This window comes from Musca autumnalis, unplaced genomic scaffold (genome assembly GCF_047663935.1).
Source record: "Musca autumnalis isolate F117 unplaced genomic scaffold, ASM4766393v1 scaffold_1, whole genome shotgun sequence".
Lineage (NCBI taxonomy): Eukaryota > Metazoa > Arthropoda > Insecta > Diptera > Muscidae > Musca > Musca autumnalis.
In genome coordinates, this window is record NW_027411644.1 from 150,927,368 (window position 1) to 150,950,444 (window position 23,077).

Consider the following 23,077-nt stretch of genomic DNA (forward strand, 5'->3'; position numbering starts at 1 on the left):
TGCAGATTGGGTCCAAAATTTGGAAATCGTAATATTTTGTCCAAACTTAGTTTAAGTTCAAAAATGAGCCATATCGGTCCACTGCTTTAGGTACCTCCCCTTAAAAGTTCAAAACTTTTTACTAAAAATTTTCACACGATATTTTATACATCGTTATATTTCTACGTTATATTGAATTTCAAAATAAGATGTTAACATGTGTGTGCAGTGTGTATCTTTCTGTTCTTTTTTCACTTATGCTGTGTTGTTTAACAACAGATCATCACCAAGCAACAGCGTTGGTCACCACATTTAAGATATCAGGGCGGTATTTGACTTTGCAACCATCGCACGGTGGTCGAAAGCACTGATCTAGCGGCGCGTAATTTATAACTTGCAAACGAATTGAAATACGTCACTGAAATTTCGCACAAACTCAGCTTGTACCTGTGGGTAATAATGGGCCAAATATGAACAATATCGGCTAATGTTTTGGTATAGCCCCCATATAACGGTACCTTCCGATTTTCGGTATTTTGAGGATTTAAGCCACAGTTTCGTAGCAAATTGGCTGTAATTTGGTACTTAGGGTACCTAGTGGTCACAAAATATTTCCACAAAAAATTATGGGTATAGGTGCACGTTTTGATATAGCCACCATGTAACCGTACCTCCAAATTTAAGGTATTTTGAATATCATGACCACATTTTTAAACCAACTTGGCTGTAATTTTGCATTCAGTGTTCTCACTGCGTATAAAATCTTCTTACAAAACATTTTCAATACGGATTTATATTTCGATGTAGCCCCTTTAATGGTACCCCCGATTCATTGAATTTTTACTTGTTATCCCATATTTAATAACATATTTAGCTATAATATGGTATTATAGTGTCTCCGGGGGTAGAACTCCTCCTTGCAAACATTTCTCAAGATATGTCCATATTTTGATATAGCTCCCATACAAATGCACAGCTAAATATGTATGAATTTCATGCAAAATCCCTTATTTTAAAAGTGCAGTCATCAAAAGATTTGCAAATATTTGCAGCCCGAATGTAGTTATTCAGTATCCAGAGAGTTCAATTCCATTCCCCAAAAAATAATCGGACCTATGTTCGGCTAAGTTTACAAGATGCACTCTATGGAACAAGCGCGTACAACCCATAAAAATACTAAAAAATTGAATTTTTTGAAAATTTATTGCTATTTAACTAAGTACCTCCAGACCCCAAACTAATTTTTATAATTTAAATCACACCCTCTGCTATTATTTAAAAATATATCTTGTCCATTTTCATTACGAATTTATTTAACATTTAAACAAATATGAAGTTAATTTTTTGCAACAATTTTCTAAAATCTGATGCAACAAAAACTCTTGTATTTGATAGTGAATAACTGAGTGAATATTTGCAACAACAAAAATGAAAAAACAAAATCTTTGTCTGCAAAGTGTCTGTAATCGATACAATGGAAAATATTTCGCAATTTTATAGTTCGATTTTTTGACTTTCGCGCCGCTAGATCAGTGGTTTCGACCAGTGTGCATCGGGTTCCAAACGATTTTCATCACGCAATTCCTCGTTACTCTCACGGTCGTATTTGGTGAAACCCCAATTCTTGGAGATATAGATCTTTTGGCGACCGGGGAACTTGAACTTGGCACGACGGAGAGCCTTAATAACTTGAGCCTTTATCTGTCGCTGGAACGCACCGACGTGATGGGTTGTCCATTGCGTACACGGGCTACTGTACCTTGGGGCTTACCGAAAGCTCCACGCATACCTGTTTAGAGCTCATCAGCTCCGGCACACGATAAAATTTTGTTGATGCGGATAACGTGGAATGGATGCAAGCGCAAACGGATGTGGAATTGATCCTTACCGCAGTATTTCACCAAGTGTTTGTTACAGCAAATACACTCTGCTTTCAAGGCTTCGGGTGAAAGCTGTTTATATTCATCAGGCACCAAATGCACGCACAAGGGGAAATCTTCTACGCCAGCCCTCTTTCTGCCCAAATCGAAGATATGAAATTTTCGGATCGGGAACACCACAACAGAAACGTGATTTTGGGTTGTTTTTACAATAACGATAACATCTCGCTGGATGGCAACCTATTTTTCCAGCCGAACTTTACTCTGTCAGAAAAACTTTACTCCGCTATATTTCGATGTTTCACTCAGCAGTCGCAGTGTGCCGTCAGTTGAATTACACAATGCAAAACACCTTAAAGTGAGTAAAAGTTCCGCAATATGCATATGATTTTGGTACGCATCCGATTTCGGTACCAACCATAAAAAATACGTCAATATACAAAAATTTCAAATAGATTCTTCAAGAACCGCGGATGTGCCAACAGTTTTTATTATGGGTAAAATATCTATATTAGTCGCGTATCTCTATAATTTAATACACACGTTTTTGCGAACATTATAATCACGTATAAATGATTCCATTTATGTACACATTTGTAAAGCAAATCTCGGTTTAGTACGCGGATTTGTCTAAATATATTTTTGCAGATTTTCCTATTTTCCAGGAAGGCATCTATATCCACCGTTTTATTGAATGGATTCGAACGCGGAAGGGGTCATTAGATTTTTCGCGCAAAAAAAAACTAAGTTCACGCGGGGTTCAAAGGAAACTAAATGACACTTGTAAATTTTACACGCAAAAATAGGTTTTTTTAAAAAAAAATTACGCATAAAATTTTGGCCTTTAGACTCCAATTACTAGATTGCTGTACGGAGCACGCTCATGAGATATATGTATGTACATAAAACAACGTAAAATCCCGATTTCTGTAATTCTTTTATGGGTTTATAATATTATCTTGTTGTGCGTATGGATTATTTAAAAAAAAAAATCAAAAAAGACCGAAACTCAGGCTTCGAAATGTCAGCGAAAATTTAAGGTGCATGCAGTGGATATATCGAAAAATCATAAACTAGTAACATATTGCCAATGGAGTGATTCTTTCTTTGGGCATTGGTCTACAAAATGTAAGGTTAAGCCAGAAATCTGAAGGGATCATAAAAAAATGAGTTACATTCAACCCATTTTTCTACATTGATGTCAACTCATCTTCTTCGTAAATCAATTTTAATGGTCGACATTATGGGATCCCTTCTAAGACACCTCATTTTAAAGAATTTCAGTCATAATCTATAGAATATGTTAACAATTGGCGAATTTTGGAAGGTCGAAACTCGGATTCATCAATTCTAAAACATTTTTGATTTTCACCCAATACTTTATGGGGTCGCAACTGATTATTTCGACGAGTCACAAAGAGAACAAGTAAAAAGTATCAGTCGGTTTGACGACACAGACATACCCTCAGTGTATGTTAATTTAATCTTTAATCTATTGACAATATAGAATACCGGCTATGCAACCAAAACCCTTTCCCAATAATTATGTATTAAATTTTTTTCAGATTTTTGGCCCTTTTTCGTCGTACGGACAAAAGTATATTTGGATTTAGTTTAGGATTAAAGCTCAAAAGTGTTTGCGGAGGAGGTACCTAAATGAATGAATCGACATAGACCAATTTGGAAGTGGATCTTATTTTGGGAGTCATTCTTATACCCTCATCATTTTTGCTAAGGAAAGTATATACACGTTCGTACGGGCACATTTTAGCACGTCGAAATAATGGTTTTACACCTCTAGTATGTTTGGACGAACTGCATTTCAGACAATTTAGAGTCGATTTAGCAATGTCTGTCTGGCGGGCTGACTGGAGCGCACGACAACTCACGATCGGATGAACCGATTTGGTCCAAAATTTAGAGTTAGTAATATTTTGTCTAAGCTTAGTTTAAGTTCGAAGATGAACCATATCGGTCCACTACTTCAAGTACCTCCCCACAAAAGTTCGAAACGAAAATGTTCGTAAGAATTGTGCACACAATAACTCTTGAACGGAGTACCCGATTTGGTCCATACTTTGCACATCGGAAAATTTCTACCAGTCATAGATGAGATTCCAATATGGACCTTATCGGTCCACAACTTTGAGTACCTCCCAGACAATATTTCGAAAAAGTTCAGTTTACGATGGTACAAGTTTTATCAGGGGCAAGTCCATATTTCTTGAGAAAATTGCCGGAAATGTGTAAAATCTCATATGGCATCATAAGTATTAGTTGGCGGCAACGATAACTCTAGAACGGATCAGCCGATTCGGTCCAAAATTTGGAGTTCATAACATTTTGTCCAAACTTTGTTTAAGTTCGATGATAGGCCATATCGGTCGACTCCTTCAGGTACCTCCTCCACAAAAGTTCAAAACTTATCGTTAAACTGGTGCGCACGATAACTCTCGAAGGCAGTAACCAATTTGGTCCATAATTTTTTTATATTATAATATCTCTACGGAACATATATCAGGTTCGAATATGGACTATATAGGTTCACTCCTTCGAGTACATACCACACAAAATTTGGGAAAAGTGCAGTTTAAGGCTTGTTCTCAAATCGTTCTGCTTCTTTTTGTAACAAATTGTATTCGCTGGCCGCATTACGACAGTGCACGTTTTTCAGGGGCAAGTATATACTTCCTGAGAAAAAAGCTTCAAAAAAGCATACCGACACCAAATAAACTAAGTAGTACGTAAGATAACTCTTGAGGGGAGAAACTGATTTGGTCCAAACGCTGTACATCGTATTATATCGACGTCAGAAGTATTGTGTGTTACTTGTTTTCTCTCTCTGATAGATATCCCGGCCACCAGCCATTTCAATTGATCATCGTATTATTTAGAGCTTTGTGTCCACTATATCTGGAAGCATGGACTTGCCCACGAACACTATAATATCACTGTAACGGAGACCACAAGGAAAAGCAACGGTATACATATATAAGGATCTTCGAACAGATCCTAAGCTGCACTTAAACAAAAATGTTGAACTTTTGAGGAGGTACCCTAAGGACTATTTTAGAGGTTAAACTAAAATTGGACAAAATAGACCTGTTCGATAACTTCGCAAGTAAAAAATGTTTGCAAGTTCTTGCAACTACTTGCATGTATTTCTTAGTTCTCTTTTATTGAAAAAGTTTGTTATCGAACAGCATTTTGTAAAAGTTTGTACAAATTTCCCCAAATTTTTGGGTTATCATACAGACTTAATATTAAGAAGGCCACATCTGGACCGAATCCGGTGATCCGATCGAGAGTTATCGTGCGGTCCAGCCAGACAGACTGACGGACAGACATTGCTAAATCGACTCCAAATTGTCTGAAACAGATATCTTCCAAACATACTTGGGGTCTAAAACCAAAATTTCCATAGTATTTTTTCGAAATTGCTTTAAAGACCGTAATTGTTGTTCAATCTGTGGCCAACAAAGTAATCGTACAAAAAATTTGTATAGAGCCCAAATTACCTAAAATTGGTCAAATATACTAACGGAGAAATATCAAAATCTTACCCGATTTTCATAAATTTTTGTAGGATTCGTTTTCTAGCCACATCAATGGACTGGTAATCGATTAGACAATAAATGTGGCCTTTAGAGCAATTTCGTAAAAAATTCTTTAAATCTTACAAAACTAAACATAACAGGGGAGTGCCTCCTAAAAAATCCTACATCGATTTTTTTTATTTTTTATCTTTCGTTAGGCTAACGCTGATGATATTAAAACAAACATAATATGTATATCCTCCATATCTTGGTGGTGGGTATAATAATGGAATAAAAAACTAAAGAAATGTGTCACCTCTAGTAATATCTCTAACAAGTTTTCAACCGTATTGAAAATTAATTTGTTTCATTGTTCATTACTGATGACAATGTTCATATTACATTGTATTTCATATGAAAATCGTGAATGTCTTCCTCAAATAAATGCTTCCTTCCGCCATTGTCATATATATACATATGTATGTAAGTGTATATATATGTGTATATGTTAATTTATGTATGTCTGTGTGTTTGTTCGCACTCGCAATACATATTTTTGCTTCAACATTTTATTTTTATATTTGTCGCATATTTTCTGTTATTGTCGAAATGAATTTCTCTAGTATTTGGACGTTATAGACGCCATTGTCCTGTTTCGCATCCTCAGTGTCGTTGTGTCGTTGTGTTGTTGTCCTTGTTGTCTTTTATTATTTTTTCTATAAATAAAAAAAATAAAAAGCTATCTGGGGATTTAACCCAAACTGAACTGCAGTTAACTATCAACAAAGTCAATGTTTTTATTTTTACTTTATTTATATATGTTTATTGTACTCTTTTCCCTGTTCATCGCTTTTCTCAAATCGATCTGAAATATGTAGTTACTGTGTGTTTTTGTTGTTGTTGATTTTACGTCATTCGAATTTAGGTTGAAAATTGTTTAAACCATAAACTGGAGACACACCATGCTAAACCTAACTCCCTCCAAGATATTTTAACGGGTGGCATTTGTATCTACCCAATTTTGGTATTGGGTAAATGGATTACCAGAAAAAACACCAAAACATTACTGATGCGAATACAAGTAGTGCCAATTTAAATTGTTGTTTTTTGCGTCGATGTATGCGACATATTGTAGATATTCTCATATGTATGTTGATGGTGTTAACAGTGTTTACATAAAAGCTAAAAAAAAACTACATACATTCGTACAACACGGTGCTCTTGAACCAAATTTAAATGAAAGGTCATTGCACCTGGGAAGTTTTTACGAATTCTGAAACTACAATGTTCATAGTTGAGTAAAATCAAAAAAAAAAAAAAAATCACAGGAACGCATTTTAAATAAATCACGATTCAAGATGAAATTTTTAGGGTTTTTTTCACGATTTTGCTTGGAAACCGCAAGTCCTATCGAAATGGGTCTTAAAAAATGTTGTAGCTATGAAAATTCCCTACAAGATTGTCTTGTATGATATCCTCGTTGTTTTTACCGTTATTGAGATATAGAAGTTCAAATTAGGATAATGGATTGACTGTATCGCCTCCTTATAATTACAATGTTCTGCACTTTAACTAACTTTAAATAAAAACCACTTACACCAGGGAAGTTTTTGCAGATTCTGAAACAGCAATGTTTATAGATGAGAAAAATCCAAAAACAAGAAAAACCACTGGATTTTTTAATAAATCGCGATCAAAGTTCACATTTTTAGGTTTTTTATGTTTTCACGATTTTGCTTGGAAACCGCTAGTCTTATCGAAATGGGACTAATAAAAATGTTGTAGGAATGAAAATTCTGTACAAGATTGGCTGAATGCTATTTACCTAGGTTTTACATTTTTGAGAAATAGAGTGATTTGAATTTTCCAGAAATAATGGAATTTTTACTCGATTCAACAGATAAAAATGTAAGTTGATTTATGAGTAGAGTTTGGGAATTCCCGACTTTTTTTCATTCCCGGGAAATCGGGAATGAAAATTTCTCATTCCCGGGAACCCGGGAATTCCCGGGACTATGGTAAATCGAATTCGTGGGACATAGACGTGACAGAGAGAAATATCTACTCCCTTTATGTGTAGTTGTGTCATTAGTTATCTCTTTGGAACAATATTAAGGGTGTGGACGCTAGAATAGTCCTCCTATAACGGTACCAACCGATTAAATTGGCACTTAGGGTCACAAGTGGTCAAAAATCTTTTCCACCATATATTGAATATAATTTGGCATTTAGAGTTCCAAGTGATAAAAAAACTCCCGAACCAAAAGAGTTGACTTGAGCCAACGTTTTGGAATGATCCTCATATATGTATGGGCATATATATGAACCGTAAAATAAATATGTTTTATTTCCTTTCTTCAACTCTGCTTAACATCTAGTTTGCGAAACACTTCTGGGAAAATAGTTACAAGTTAACTCTGCTACTGCTCTCCGACTTGCAACGCATTATTGTTGGCCTGAAAGTTCATGCTGGTATGATTACAGACACACCGCGGTTAAATATCCACCACTACCTCGACGCATCTGGGTCCAGTGCTTTTGAGAAGAAATCCAACAAGCAACCTCCGAAAATGGTAAAACACATGGTTTAGGAATTTCGGATATGTACTCGTATAGAATATCTTCTACAAAGGCAGATAGTTCCTTACTGGCACCATTAAGGTATGTAATATTCTCAACTTTAATTCTACCGATTTAAGTATAAACTTATTTCTATTCACAAACCAAATAAGATAAGAGGTCATTATAAACTTTATTCAGGTGTGAAAACCGGAACACGACAGCTCTCTCTGCAGAAATCACTCAAATAAATTTTGATATTGATGGAATGTTTGTTCAACTCGAATCTGTAGATATCTATCATAAAACACGTGTCTTGAAATCGTTAAACAAAGCTGGAAGTGAAATGGCCATATATACGTTGAAAAAAGAAAACAATTGGAAACACTGTTCATTGTCAACACTTCATTACATTGCACGGTTATAGCTCCCATCCATATGAGAATTCATATATTACATCCACATATGTGTTGGTTTATGTACGAGTATGTGGCACACAATCAAAATGTGTTAGTGAAACAATTGATTAGATTTCCACATGCACACAATCCTCACACTGTTTACAGCCTCCCCCCATCGCAAATTAACGATTAGCAAGTACATTCACACTCGCACCGATAGTTGCGAACTGGGAGCTCCTCTCATCGCTGGGCATCAACAACGGCGCTCTATTTTAGTTGTTACTTAAAAAGAAGCCATAAATAGTTGGGTAAATAACGAGTCCCAATGTGCCAACTGGAATAAAAGTGAAAAAGGATTGTCAACAGGGAGGGTTCAGCTCGATTTGGGTCATTGTCGATGGTGTTAACGATTGCTTTCTAGTTCCAACAAAATTGACGATAGGAATTGGGCGATAAAATTGAATCGATTTTTTTATGTTTGATTCCATAACAATATATTTGGATGTAAAATTGACAAATTCTTTTATGGAGATGACAAAAGCTAAACTTGATGATCGGATCAGATAAATTGCATGGATGGATGGATGCGAGTGAACTATTTCGCCACTATCCCACAAGAATTTGTTAAGCGGGTTATCAAGGATGCGATATTTATGACAAATAAAACAGATTGCTCTTATACAATGATGGGTTAGCATTATTGCAATTTTCCCTTTACGAAACATGATATTTTCATGAAAATAAAACCTTGCAATTTACACTTGAGCAATTAGAAAAACGTATTAAAACCAAGGCACATTTATATAAGATAGATGCATGAATTACAACAACTAACAAATTTACAAAAACAACATTGTTTTTATTGAAAATTTAATGTCAAAGAAAATATTGAATAAAAGGTCGTTCGTTTTGAAAATCCTCTAAAAGAGAACAAATTTGAATCAAAATGTAAATATAAAGCATTCAGAACTGTAGTAGGTAATTTTTATTGCACGTTTAGGGTGAAAAGAAGTATTTTAAGGTAGCAAATTTCGAAGTTTCAAATTTCATGAGATCCGTAGTCTTAATTTGTTGTCAATTTTTTTTTTTTGCGCGAAATATCCACAACATGTAGAAGAAAACTGTAAACTATTTTTCGCAAAGCTTAACTAAAGATGTTTTACACAGATATTCTTTATTTATTAAAAAAAATTCTTATTTTTTATTCAAAATATCTTTTGACAGCAAATGAAGACATCAGCTGGCATTATTGTATCACCTTCTTACTTGCACCATGAGTAGACCCTATTACATGTTGAAAACCAAATTTAAAAAAAGTAAAAATACCGCTGATTGTCACTCCTACCTTGATTAAAACAAAGATGATAATGAATGGTTTAGTCATACAAACAAATTATTTTTAAATAATTCTCTTATTTCATTGAAGTTGTTCATTTCCTTGGTTATATGGCATTCATTTGATGAGTGTGCACTAAAACCTAACGAGAGTGCAGGTGTCTATTAATAATGACCATCATGCGTTAGGCTGAATCAATGTACAATTTCCATTAAAATCACCTATTGCTGTTGGAACAACTTAACAAACCTGATTAAAATATTTGATTAATTCAAAAGGCAGGATTTGTGGAATGGAGGTTTGGCATATAATATGAAAATTTTACACAAAGTTGTTGGGACCGTCGATATTAAAAATTTTCACAGAAAAGTATGAAGAGAAAATGAGGTTGGAGAAGTGTACTTTCAGAAACAAAAAAACAATTGAAACCAGCGTTTAAAGTTCGACCATTAGTGCGATACTGTATTTTTTTTTTTAATAACGAAACGACATCGGTAGTTGACAAAAATATTGGGTCGAGTTAACGAATGTGCTATTCTGTAAATTTATGTTAATGACTGTAGAAATCGTTAGCACATACCGACGAATATCGAGAGAAAGGCAAATTGTCAAATGTTATATTTTGATATTTATTTACATATCGTCTGCTCCGTCGGAAAAAGTCGTAAGTCCTTCTCAATAAATTTTTCAGGAGGAAGAAAAAACATTCCAGCGCTTTCTGTATTAAAGATTTTATTATGGTGGTACAGAAAGAATTCTTCGTTTATTTATTCCGCTTCAATACCTGTACTTTGTTTGATAAAATTCCGTCGCGTTTGGGAGATAATTGGATATCTTTGGACTTACGACCTTTTCCTACAATTTACGTACAATTTACCTACAATTTATACTTTACAAAACGATGTGGAAAGGGTATTATACGTTTGTTTTGTCCAATATTCGTGTAACATCGCGAAGTATTCGTCGCAGACCTCCTCCCTTGCAATTTTTTCATATCTTGACGAGATAAAGCGATCTAGCTATGTGCGTCCCTCAATCCATTAACAATTAAATTGAACTCCAGGCCTAAATTTTGGACCGATCGTCACGAAATTTTCTGGAGAGGTCGGGTTCCGACCAGAAGTGACCCCATTAGATGTTGGTTATGATCGAAAGGTGTGAAATGCACCAAATCCACAATTTTTTCCCGACTTTGTAGCTGTTCTATAGATCACAGTAATATTCCGATCGAAGCGACATTTTAAGAATGATTTGAGTTTAAGACAAAGATTAAGCTTGCAATTTAACATGGTGATGAGATAATTATTAGCGGGTTTAATGGACCAAAACTTTTGGGTGAAATCTTGTATATAAAATATATATGTATATGTGTGAATGTTTGTAGTTCCGCATAGACTCAAAAACGTCTGAACCAATTTTTTTTTGAAAATTTCAGAGAATGTACAAGGAACAACCGAGGTGAAAATAGGCTTTATATTTTTTTGAATTTCGGAGGGGGCGGTGGCAGGCCCTATTTAAAAAAAAGCTTATTTGCTAACGTTATGAAAGTATCGGTCAGCAAATAATTTGCGAGGCAACGGTTGTTGAATCTCCGACCCTAAGTACTTATTCCATGTAATTTTCAGATTATGCACAGGCATGTCCCTTGGTGGAAGTAGGCTATATATTTTGATGAATTTCGGTGGAGCGGATTACACCTGTGCCCTATTTTATAAATGCGCTATATATATATATAAAACTTACAAACTATTCCGTTCCCCCAATCCTGGGTACATATTTTAGCAATAACACCCGACCACTCCCACTTTCAATGGAAATACCAGATGTTATGCATAACGATGCTTTGGTCTTATTGGAAAGCAAGTGTTTAGATTATAAGGCAACATATCGATAGCTATAGCTTCATCAAGTATATAAGATACATTACACTGTGCAACAAAATGGAGCTCAAAGTCTGGGGGGTGGAAAATTCCTATTGGAGATGAAAGCCCTTGGTGAGTATATACGGAACCCCGAAGGACAGATTCGCCGTGAGTCGAACTTTCGCGATATGGCGTGATGAAGTTTTTGCTGTAGACCCTAAAAGCCATCTGGAATCAGCGTTATATCTTTGTTTGCTGTTGTTAAGGCTTATATTTAAGATGACATGTCTTCAGTCAAATCGAATGAGGATTATTTTCGTAGAGCACATCGACCTTCTAACTCGCTTCCTTCAATGTCCTTTTCGTTTTTAAGAGCCGCTTTATTTTAAGAGCCGCTATAAAAGTACCACAAGATGACGTTTTTCAGCTTCGGAATGTTCTGCAAAAATGTCGGCCAGAAAATTTTAGGTACGGCTCTCATTGACAACAAATCGATTTTGTAGCGTTTTCGTAGTTGTTTTTTGCATTTATCCTGTTTTTGTTCAGAAAAAGGCTATATTTTGTTTTTTGTATATTCGTTACAGAACTTACAAAAACACAAAACATAGTTTTTTTCGGAGCAAACAGGGGTAAATGCACAAAACGACTACGAAAACGCTACAAAATCGATTTGTCGTCAATGAGAGCCGTACCTAAAATTTTCTGGCCGACATTTTTGCAGAACATTTCGAAGCTGAAAAACGTCATCTTGTGGTACTTTTATAGCGGCTCTTAAAATAAAGGACGAAAAGGACATTGAAGGAAGCGAGTTAGAAGGTCGATGTGCTCTACGAAAATAATCCTCATTCGATTTGACTGAAGACATGTCATCTTAAATATAAGCCTTAACAACAGCAAACAAAGATATAACGCTGATTCCAGATGGCTTTTAGGGTCTACAGCAAAAACTTCATCACGCCATATCGCGAAAGTTCGACTCACGGCGAATCTGTCCTTCGGGGTTCCGTATATACTCACCAAGGGCTTTCATCTCCAATAGGAATTTTCCACCCCCAAAATTTCGGTTCATAGTGTTATAAGAAGGTGTTAAAATTGCATATCGACACCAACATTTCTGAAGATTTTTATACCCTCCACCATAATATGGAGGGTATAATTAAATTTGTCATTCAGTTTGTAATATATCGATATATTCAGCGGAGACCCTATAAATTATATATATTCTTGATCAGAGCAAAATCCGTCTGTCTGTCTTCAGCTTGTAATGTCTTCCTGCGTTTAGGAAGTTTATCATCAGAGCTTTCAGAATCACCGTGAAAACCATAGAAAACTAGATCCCTGACACCATCGTCTAATTGCATTCCAAATTCATACTGCTCTCTGTTAGCAAAAACCGTGACGTCTTCTTAGTTTAATAACATTTCAATCAATTATTATTTTAGAATCATTTAATAATATAAACATTGCACTTACCCGTCCGTTAGAAGGTATTACTTTATTGAATTCAGAATACAAACTAATCTCGTTATGTGAATAAATGTCCCTAGAGAAACCACAAATTACCAGTTGATAAAGTTAAGTAAGATATACGACAGTAAAACCGGTAACAATTTTGATTTTTTTTACAAATTTTTCAATATATGAGGTATTTGAACACATACAGCATCCCAATTTGTATCAATGAAAAGGCCAGAAGTCCATCTTTCATAATCAGTTCGCTTATAGGGGAAAATAGATTTCAAATGTAAATTTTCGTTGCAATATAGAATTTTTGTTCAAAGGTTTGGTCCACAGGCTCCGCCAAATATCATCCGATTAACATCCAAAGGTGTAGGCTAGTTCTTTACATTGTACCCCAACCATGGGTGACGTTAAACATTATATCTGAACTACATTAGCTGTAGTATTCTTTTAAGGTATACATTTTCCTGTGGACTTACGACCTTTTCGTACTCAAATTTGTACGTTTTGTGGACTTACGACCTTTTCCGACAAGGGCAAAACATATAGAAAAACGCGACATACTACAATTTTCTTTATAACATACGACGTGTTTTGACTTATACGTCATCCTGTAACAGAAACGCGATTTCCAAAAAAGTGGACTTACGACATTTTCCGACGGAGCAGACGATATGTATTTTTTTTAAATTAAAAATACTATTTATTCGCATATACAGGCATAAAACGCGTAGATACATTAGTATCTACAAGTATCCCAACAATGCGTAACACAAGTTTATTTTCAACTTCTAAAGCGTCAAGTGTGTATGTATGTAAATCTAGGATGTAAATAAATCTCATAGATTTTCGTGGTTTTATTCCAGGATATGAATACACATGTCATTCGCATCCACGTAATAGCTCGGCAAGGCAAGTGGGCAGGACAGTGAAATCAGAATCATTGGTTAAAAGGTCACTTTGATGTGAATTGTATTTTTATGCATGTACAGACCAACAAATTTTTAAGACCGCAGTAAAACGAAGAGTTAATTTTGTCATATGAATATTGAGCTTTGAAATTTGACATGACTTAAGCCCCTACAATGACGTACGTGAATACACGTTACCGTCATTTGAGTTTTTATAACCACATATTCAATTCACGCCCACATTAAGGAGAATTTCTCATAGCGGAGAGTATGAAAAGTTCGGAAATCCGAACATATACACCATTTTCTTTTTATGATTATTAGTGACGCTGAGTTTAAATCTATAATATTACTACAGAACAAAGTAGGTAATAGGAATATTATACACGTTTTGGCCTGGTAGAAAAATAGTGTTAAGGGCATTGTTATAGGTCTTATGTAACAATACCACACTTGAGTTATTTTGAAGCTTTAGCTAAAGTCTTTCCTCTTTAATAATAAGGATAGGGTAGCATGGAGCAGCTTCGCCACTGCTGCGCCTTCGCCAGCACCGATTTAATTGATGCTACATAAAGATCGTCCAAGGGAAAGTTGTGAGTTAGTCGAAGATATTCAAATTTCTCTTTGGTGATCTTCAATAAAATCGGCGCTAACGAAAGCACAACAGTGGCGAAGCTGCCCCATGTTATCCTACATAGTTAACCCTTATGTAAACACTACGTATTGCCTAGGCCTCACTTTTCTAGTTCCTCTTGTAGTCCTTTTTTTTCAGAAACTCGCTTATAATATAACCATTTGTTTCTCATTTTTAAATAAATGTTTTTCTTCAAAATTAGTCTTGTTTGTAAGGCTGTTTCTCCTTAAGAAAAGCGCAAAATTGCAAAAAGTTTGAATTTTTTCGAGTTAGAGCGAGCACCTTAAACCCCTTTAAAACGGATATTTGTCAAAAACTATACAATATTAGAAAAAAAATAACCCAATTAGTTTAAAATTTGCCCTGAAAAAAAAAATCTTCTAAAAGAGATTGGTAGTTTTTTTTTAGAACAAATCCATGAATTGTTGTTATACCACTATGTGGAAAGGGTATTATATGTTTGTTTTGGCAAAAATTCATGTAACACCGCGAAATATTGGTCCTAGACCCCCAATGTGGTATACCAATCTTCATATCTCGACGGAATAATTCGGTTTTCAGATGTGTCTGTCCATTATAAATTGTTATCAGGCTGCAATTATGGACTGATCGTCTCGAAATTTCGACCTTTCAAGAGATACAGCCTAATATATACAGTTATTTGTTTGTTGTGTAATCATAAAGACGCTAGAGGTCACATTTATATCTCAAAAGTCACGAAATTTAGCATGAGGTAAGAGTTTAGGTCGAAGAAGATGCCTACAATTTTGGACGATGATCTGATATTATTTAGAGCGTGAAATGGACCATTACTTTTGTATAAAAAATATAAAAATTTTATTTTTGGTCCATATTTTAATTCCTGAAGGGCATATATCGGCAAAGTAGCCTACATAAGAAAACAGAGCCACTGACGCCTCCCCGGATGCAAATTGCGTTAACGTGTCTACTCCTACTCCCTAATATATAGTTGGTTTTCTGTAGAGAACCACATTTCCCCCATTCTACAAATTGTCCCTATCATGACAAAGAAATGCCCAGTTCTGACATTATTGCAAATTACTTGGAGCCTCAGTTATTATTAATTGGGAATTGTATTTTAATTCATTTTTATTACAGTGTTTTATTTAAATTGCTTTGGTACTTGGTGGCAAATGTTAGCTATTTCGGTGTGATAATGAAGCTAAAACCTTCAAAATATCAAAATTCGGGTGGTACCGCTCTATGGGGCTATATCAACACGTGGACCGATATAGCCCATTTGCAATACCAAACATCCTAGGAGTAATAGAAACTTCTATACAAAGTACAAAGCTCTATCTTAATAATTACGAGCTGCATCTTGATTTCAACAGACGGACGGACAGACATGTTATATCGACTTAGAATTTTACTCTGATCAAGAATATACGTACTTTACAGAGTCTCCGATGAATATTTCGATGTGTTACAAACGAAATGACAAATTTAATTATACCCTCCACATTATGGTTGAGGGTATAAAAACGATTTCTAGAAAATTTTATGAAGATCGGTTAACGATAACCCGTGCCTCCTGACCGATCTTTATTTCCATAGTACCTTGTACGGGAGCCAAAGTCGAATTTTCAGGAAATCGCTCTAAAAGCCACAATTTTATTTAGAAATCGTTTTTTAGAAACAACAATGAACTGCTAAAGTTTTTTATTGATTTGACCTTAAGAGAATTTTCGTGAAAATGCACCTTTTTCCCAATACTAATTACTTTGGAAACAGATATCGCGACCGCCATAAAATTTCATATATAAGGTTCGAGTTCCAAAAAAAATAAATGTTTGCTTTTTTTTGTCACCCTAATGTTTTTAAAATGTTTAGAACCAAATTTTCTGGACGTAATTTAAATTTGAACAGGATTTACCAAATCAAATGTTAAAGCGATAGGAGTATGACCTTTCGGCGGCTTAAATATAAAATCGGATGAAATATATGTCTAGCTATATCTATATCTGCACCGATTCCTAACCATTTTGTTGTTCCTACCACCCATTCTTATTTTACCTATTTTATTCATTCCAACCCAATGAACGCGTTTAAAGCAAACAAGTAAGAACGGCGTTAAGTTCGGCCGGGTCGAACTTGTTATACCCTCCACCACGAGTTGTATTGAAGTGAAATGGAATAATTAGTTTCCTTTCGTGTATAAATTTCAATTTCAGCAATTTCGGTAAAACAATGTGAAGAACCGTTCCATGGGGGCTATTTCAAAACGTTGATCTATACCGAAAAATTTCTGACGGAAAGTTTTTAGACTCAAAGAAGACTAAATACCACATTTCCTATATTTCGGTAAGAGAATGTGGCTAAAACTTAAAAAATACCGAAAATCAAGAAGTACGCTTCTATGGGGATGTAGGAAGACGTGGACCTATACCGATAATACTCTTCTGGAATATTTTATAACTCTTGGAAGACTAAATAACGAATTTCTGCCATTTCGGTGGGATATTGACGTCGCAATATTCAGTAAAATCGGGAGGTACCGTTCTAAGAGGGCTATATCGAAACGTGGACCTATACCGACGGATTTTAGTCAGAAATAGGGCAATATGAAAGCGTGGACCTGTACAGACATATTTCTGGTGAACAGTTTTATATCACATTGAAGACTAAATACCAAATTTCAGCCATTTTGGTGGAATATTGAAGCCACAACCTTCAAAATACCGAAAATCGGGAGGCACGTTTCCATTTCTATACCGACAAAGTTCTGGGGGAAAGTTTTATACCACCAACGTGGACTAAGTACCAAATTTCAGCCATTTCGGTGTGATAATAATTCTATGGGGGCTTTATCAAAACGTGGACCGATATATCCCATTTTCAATACCAACCATCCTGCAAGTAATAAAAACTCCTGTACCAAATATTGACTCTCTATATTTAAAATTGCGAGCTGTATCTTGATTTCAACAGACAGACGGACGGACAGACGGACATGGTGAGATCGACATAGAATTTTATGCTGATCAATAATATATATATTTTATAGGGTCTCCGACGAATATTTCGATGTGTTACAAATGAAATGACAAATTTAATTATATCCTCCATATGGTAAAGGCTATAAAAAGGGTTATAATGATCTAAAATATTGATTCGCCAAAAGATTTTTATAAACATTGATATGTTTAAAATATTGATTTATTTATGTTTTTAAAGGGCCAAATAAACTGCGCAATCATAATCTATAGTTAGAACGTATTACAGATATAATTAGCAAACATTTTGACCACGACACGTCTATATATTTTTACAACACATGGTGAATATTTCTTTAGAGAAATTGTCTCTTTATTTAAAATCGGATTCTTTTTTGTGTTTAATATTTTCTTCATCAAACCAAAAATTTAAAAAAATATATATTTTTTTGCATGAAGAGCACTTTCAAAAAGTGATATATCTCAAAAAAAAAAAACCCCAAAAATCGCACCTTGGTATATTATGCAGTTGTTCCAGAACCCTTTTCTGAAAATTCAGACAAAATTAGACAATTTTGTAAAAGTCTATAAAATAAATCTATAATTTTGTTAAAAAAAATCTTTTAACAAACATTTTAAAGAAAATTATATCTCAAAACAGAAAGTACACACTGCCACCATTCTACTGGATATCATATATATGTATTTGTTTATTATAAAATTCTAACAAATTGCGTTTAAATTCTGCTCTAAGTTTTAATTTTTTTTTATTTTGCCTTCGAAATTTTGTCTTTACCTTCGAATTATATAGCGAATTTTGAATTTTTTTCAAACAAATTGCATATCTCTATAATTTGGTATATTCTTCAAATCAAATTATAAAAATCGAGTGAAAAGTGCAAAAATCGACGTTTTGCCTAAAAACCTGTCCAAATTACCTATAGTGCAGTGTTATTGTGCGAAGGCCCAATTTTCTATAGGCAAGGTCATATTACGCATATATTTGATCGAAATTGGCTTTCCTATATTTATCCAAAAAAGTATAAATTTGATTTTGATACTGAGTTGATTTTGTGTTCACATTTACTCTCTATAATAGAGAGTAATGATGAAGTTAAGCCAATAGGGGAATACTCCAGATTTAAGCAATCATTAAGAATTCCCTTAGAGAAATATCCCTTGTTGTTTTGTACATTGTTGTGTATAATAAAAATATTTTTAAATTCAGTAATTTTTAAAGAATGTACTAGAAAAAAATATTATAACTGCCTTAACTTCACTTCTTCGAACTCTTAGATAATTAAGCCTAATTCAAATGGACCATTTTTCAAATTTGTTGATGCATTCATAGCATAAAAAACAAGAAATTTTAAATTCATACGCCCTTGTAACTTTTTTGTGTTTCTAAAAAAACATTAAACAAAATTGAAAAATTACTATTTCTATTACTAAGAAATGCACACCAATAAAAGTAAAATGTACAAATCCTATCAAACATTCTCCCCTGTTTTTAGTATCGGTAATCTAATAAAGCTCATACGTATCTCAATGTATGCAGGATCTATGAGGTCTTTTTTTGTGTTTCACAGGAAATCGAACCTTAACTGGGGTTATCGTTTCCACTCGGAACGTTAGCAAGCAAAACATTCATGGCCATCGACAACAGAAGATGCGATTGCATGCAACCATCCATCCAGCGGTTGTATCTATACACCATACCTCCTCATCCTCTTCTACTGCAGGAAATGGATGATGATACCACACTGCAGGGCAGCTGCGATTACTTTCAACTAACAAAGTGTTGGTGCTCCCGCTGCTGTTCCTGCTGCTTATATAATATGCATTTCCATTTGAGTTTGTTGCAAATGTTTTAAAAGGAATCAAATCACATAAGAGAAGGGAAAACGAAGATAACATCTGTTGTTGTGAAAAACACACAATGTATTACGCTGTGTGTGTGTACTGTGGTGATGTATATGACTGTAAGAGAATGTGCACTTGTCTGTGTTTGGTATGGTAATACAATTTCACATGATGTTGTTTTCCTTGTTCCGTTGTTGTTTTCTAAAGGAAAGTACAATGAAAATGCATTTGAAATGTTTGTTGCATTCTGCATTATTTACTAAAGAAATACGTTCATGCACAAAGTGAAAGACAATTCAGACACACTCATACATATGCTCATGTCCTTTGGAGAGAGAAAAAAAATGAAACGAATACAAAAAGAAGAAGAACTTGTATGCACTCTCCCACTCATACATGCAACTCATGTTCTAATGACAGACATGTAACATGATACTCACTTGGAAGTTAACACGAGGAAAAAAACATAAGTTTCAAACTGACGTTTCACCGTAAGGATGTATAGGCTTTATTTTCCACTTTTTTTATTCGTTAGTCATTGCAATTATATAATACACATTGCAAATAGACATAAATAAATTTTAGAATATCCTACAGTTTGTTTTCAAAAAAAAAAAACGTTGTTCCACAACATCACATACGGGACAAGGGAGACTTCTCTCATATCAATGAGTGCACCCCGATTCATATTTAGCTCAATGATATGGGACCTACTGTTTATCGCCGAGTTCGAACGGCGTGTCTTGTGACAACAATTGTGGAGAAGTTTTTCAAGGCTGAAATACTCAGGAAATGTCGCCAATGTTTGATGTTGCCTGGCCGGGGAATCGAACCACCGACCTTCTGCGTGCAAGGCGAGGGTGCATACCATTGCACCAGGGTGGCACCCAGTTTGTTTTCATTTGTTCTGTTTTCATGAAATACTTATACCCGAAACCTCATTGAGATAGATAGCTATAGGTCTATCTATCTCAATTTATAACTTTTAACTTTTACTGATATACATAGAATTACATTCTGAGTCGAATTTAATGTTTTATTGTTTGTCCATCTATATTATTAACTATAATATTGATGAAGTGAAATATCGAAAATATCTAATGTTGAAAATATCTAAATTTTGCCATCTCTACTGTATATACACAAATATGTACATATTTTTTCCGCCGATTTCATGTATTTAATGATCAAATATGCTATGCCTGTCCAATATTGTTGAACTTTGCAAAATGTAAATAAATTTGCCATTTTATATTGAAATCGGTGCAGATTTGGACATTTTCCTTTCATGCAAAAATAGTAACAAATGTAATGTTAGAGAATTTTATGGAGTCTGGATAGATAAATTCACAGTTTTTACATTGATGCAAGTTAAAATGATTTGCGTGGAGCTACTTTTGGTTTTACTTACTTACTTAGCTGGCTTTTTACAGAACATTTGTTCCATAAGCCGAACTAAGAAAAGATCTCCAATCCTCTCTGTTTGCTGCTGTATTTTCCAAATCTGGGAAATGTAGCCTTCTGGTGTTTCGTTTCACTCGTTCGCTCCAACGAAACTTTGACCTTCCAGATAATCGTGAACCTCCATGCGGCCCGTATTTATACGCCTTTTTAGCGGGTTCATCATCACTCATTCTTATGACATGTCCTAGCTATCCCAATCGTTGTATATCGATCCGTTCAGCTATATTGGTGTCGTTATATAGTTGATACAGATCGTTGTCCATACGACGTAGATTGGCCCGTAGATCTTTCGAAGAATTTTTTCTCTCGAACACACCACGCACTGGCCTTTCTGCTTGCGCAATGCTTCGGAACCATACATTAGCACGGGCAGTATCAATGTTTTGTAAAATGTTACTTTTGTTTGACGAGATGTGGATTTATTCCTAAACTGCTTACTTAGCCCAAAGTAGCATTTGTTGGCCAAAACTATTCTTCTTCGTATTTTACAACTGATATTGTTTGTTATGTTTATGGCGATGCCGAGGCAGACGAATTCCTTTACTACCTCAAAGTTGTTGGTTCCAACACTCAGAGATCGTGCGAGATCTGTGGACGTATTACGTATCAATATCATCAACTTGGTTTTATCACCGTTTACTGCCAGACCGACTTAAGCAGATTCCCTTTCGACTTTTGCAAAGGTGTCAGTTACTTCCTTTACCGACCGACCCATGATGTCAATGTCGTCGGCATAAACAAGTAACATATGGCTGTTTGTGTATATTGTTGCACTTCTTTTGACCTTTTCCAATAGGATTTTGAAGAGATCACACAACAGGCCGTCTCCTTGTCTGAAACCTCATTTGGTAATAAAATCTTCTGAGAGGTTCTTTCCTGTTGTAACTGAGGACCGAATTTTAGTCAATGTCATCTTACAAAGCCGAATGTGCTTTGCGGTGATTCCAAAATCAGACATGGCTTGGAACACCTTTGAACGTATAGGGCTGTCGAAGGCTGCTTTATAGTCGACAAAAAGATGGAAGTTGTCGATCTGCATTTCTTGGGTCTTTTCCAGAATTTGTCTCAAGGTAATTATCTGGTCAATGGTGAATTTGCCCGGTCTAAAGCCGCACTGTAGGTCCAATTATTTCATAGACCATAGGCTTTAGTCATTCGCACAGTATCCCTGAAACACCTATAGGTAGAGCAGAAGGTCTTATCTTCATTCTTGTGGACGGGACATAGGATACTCAGGTTCCAATCGTCGGGTACGCGTTCTTCCTGCCAGATGGTGCTAACTACCTGATGCATACACCTTATCAGCGAGTCGCCTCCGGTTTTGAACAGCACGGCTGGTAAACCATCCAACCATCATCCTGCTGCCTTATTATTCTGTAGCCGGTTTATTGCTGACTTTACCTCATCTTGGCTGGGCGATATACATTCAATACTATTTTCAGGGATTGGATCTGTGGTATCTTCATCGTCTTCGCTACTATTGCATACCAACAGTTTGAAAAAATGCTCTTTCCATATCCCGAGCATACTGTCTGTATCAGTTACCAAATTACCTTGCTGGTCTCTACAGGAGGATGTGCTTGTACCAAAGCCATCAGTTTGATGTTTCACTCTTTGGTAGAATTTTCGAACTTCATTCTGGCTCCTGTACATCCCGATTTTTTCACACTTTCGTTTTTTTATTTCTTCCTTTATCCTGCGGAAAAGACGTTTCTCCTCTCTCCATTTCTCCCGATATCTGTCTCTTGCGCTACGCGTTGCTACTGATTGTAGTGTAGCCCAGTATGCCGCATTTTTCTGGTCGGTAGCAGCACGACACTCCTGGTCATACCCTGGGTTCCTTTGTGGAGGTCTCTGGTATCCAAGTACGGATTCTGTGGCTGTTTGCATGGAGTGGACAATATTTTACCATTGTACTGATAAGTTATCGGCACGAGGAGTGCTTTCATTTAGCAATTGGTCCAGTTGAGTGGAATATGCTGTGGCTATATATTGTGTTTTCAGCTTACCGATGTCCATCTTCCCTGTTGTATCTGTTCGTGCTTTATTTGCAACGCTTAGACGGGTACGTACCTTTGCTGCAACAAGGTAGTGGTCTGAGTCTATATTTTCTCCTCGGTACGATCGTACATCCAACACGCTCGATGAATGTCTTCCATCTATCACAACGTGATCAACTTGATTTCTTATTCTTTGATCTGGACACAGCCAGGTGCTTAAATCTGGTACTGCTA

At 35.4% G+C, this 23,077-nt stretch overlaps 1 pseudogene; it reads right to left on the reverse strand.

The window, feature by feature from the left end:
• Positions 1-262: 262 nt before the first annotated feature.
• Positions 263-23,077, reverse strand: part of LOC141388956 (large ribosomal subunit protein uL16-like) — a 163,643-nt pseudogene continuing 140,828 nt past the window's right edge.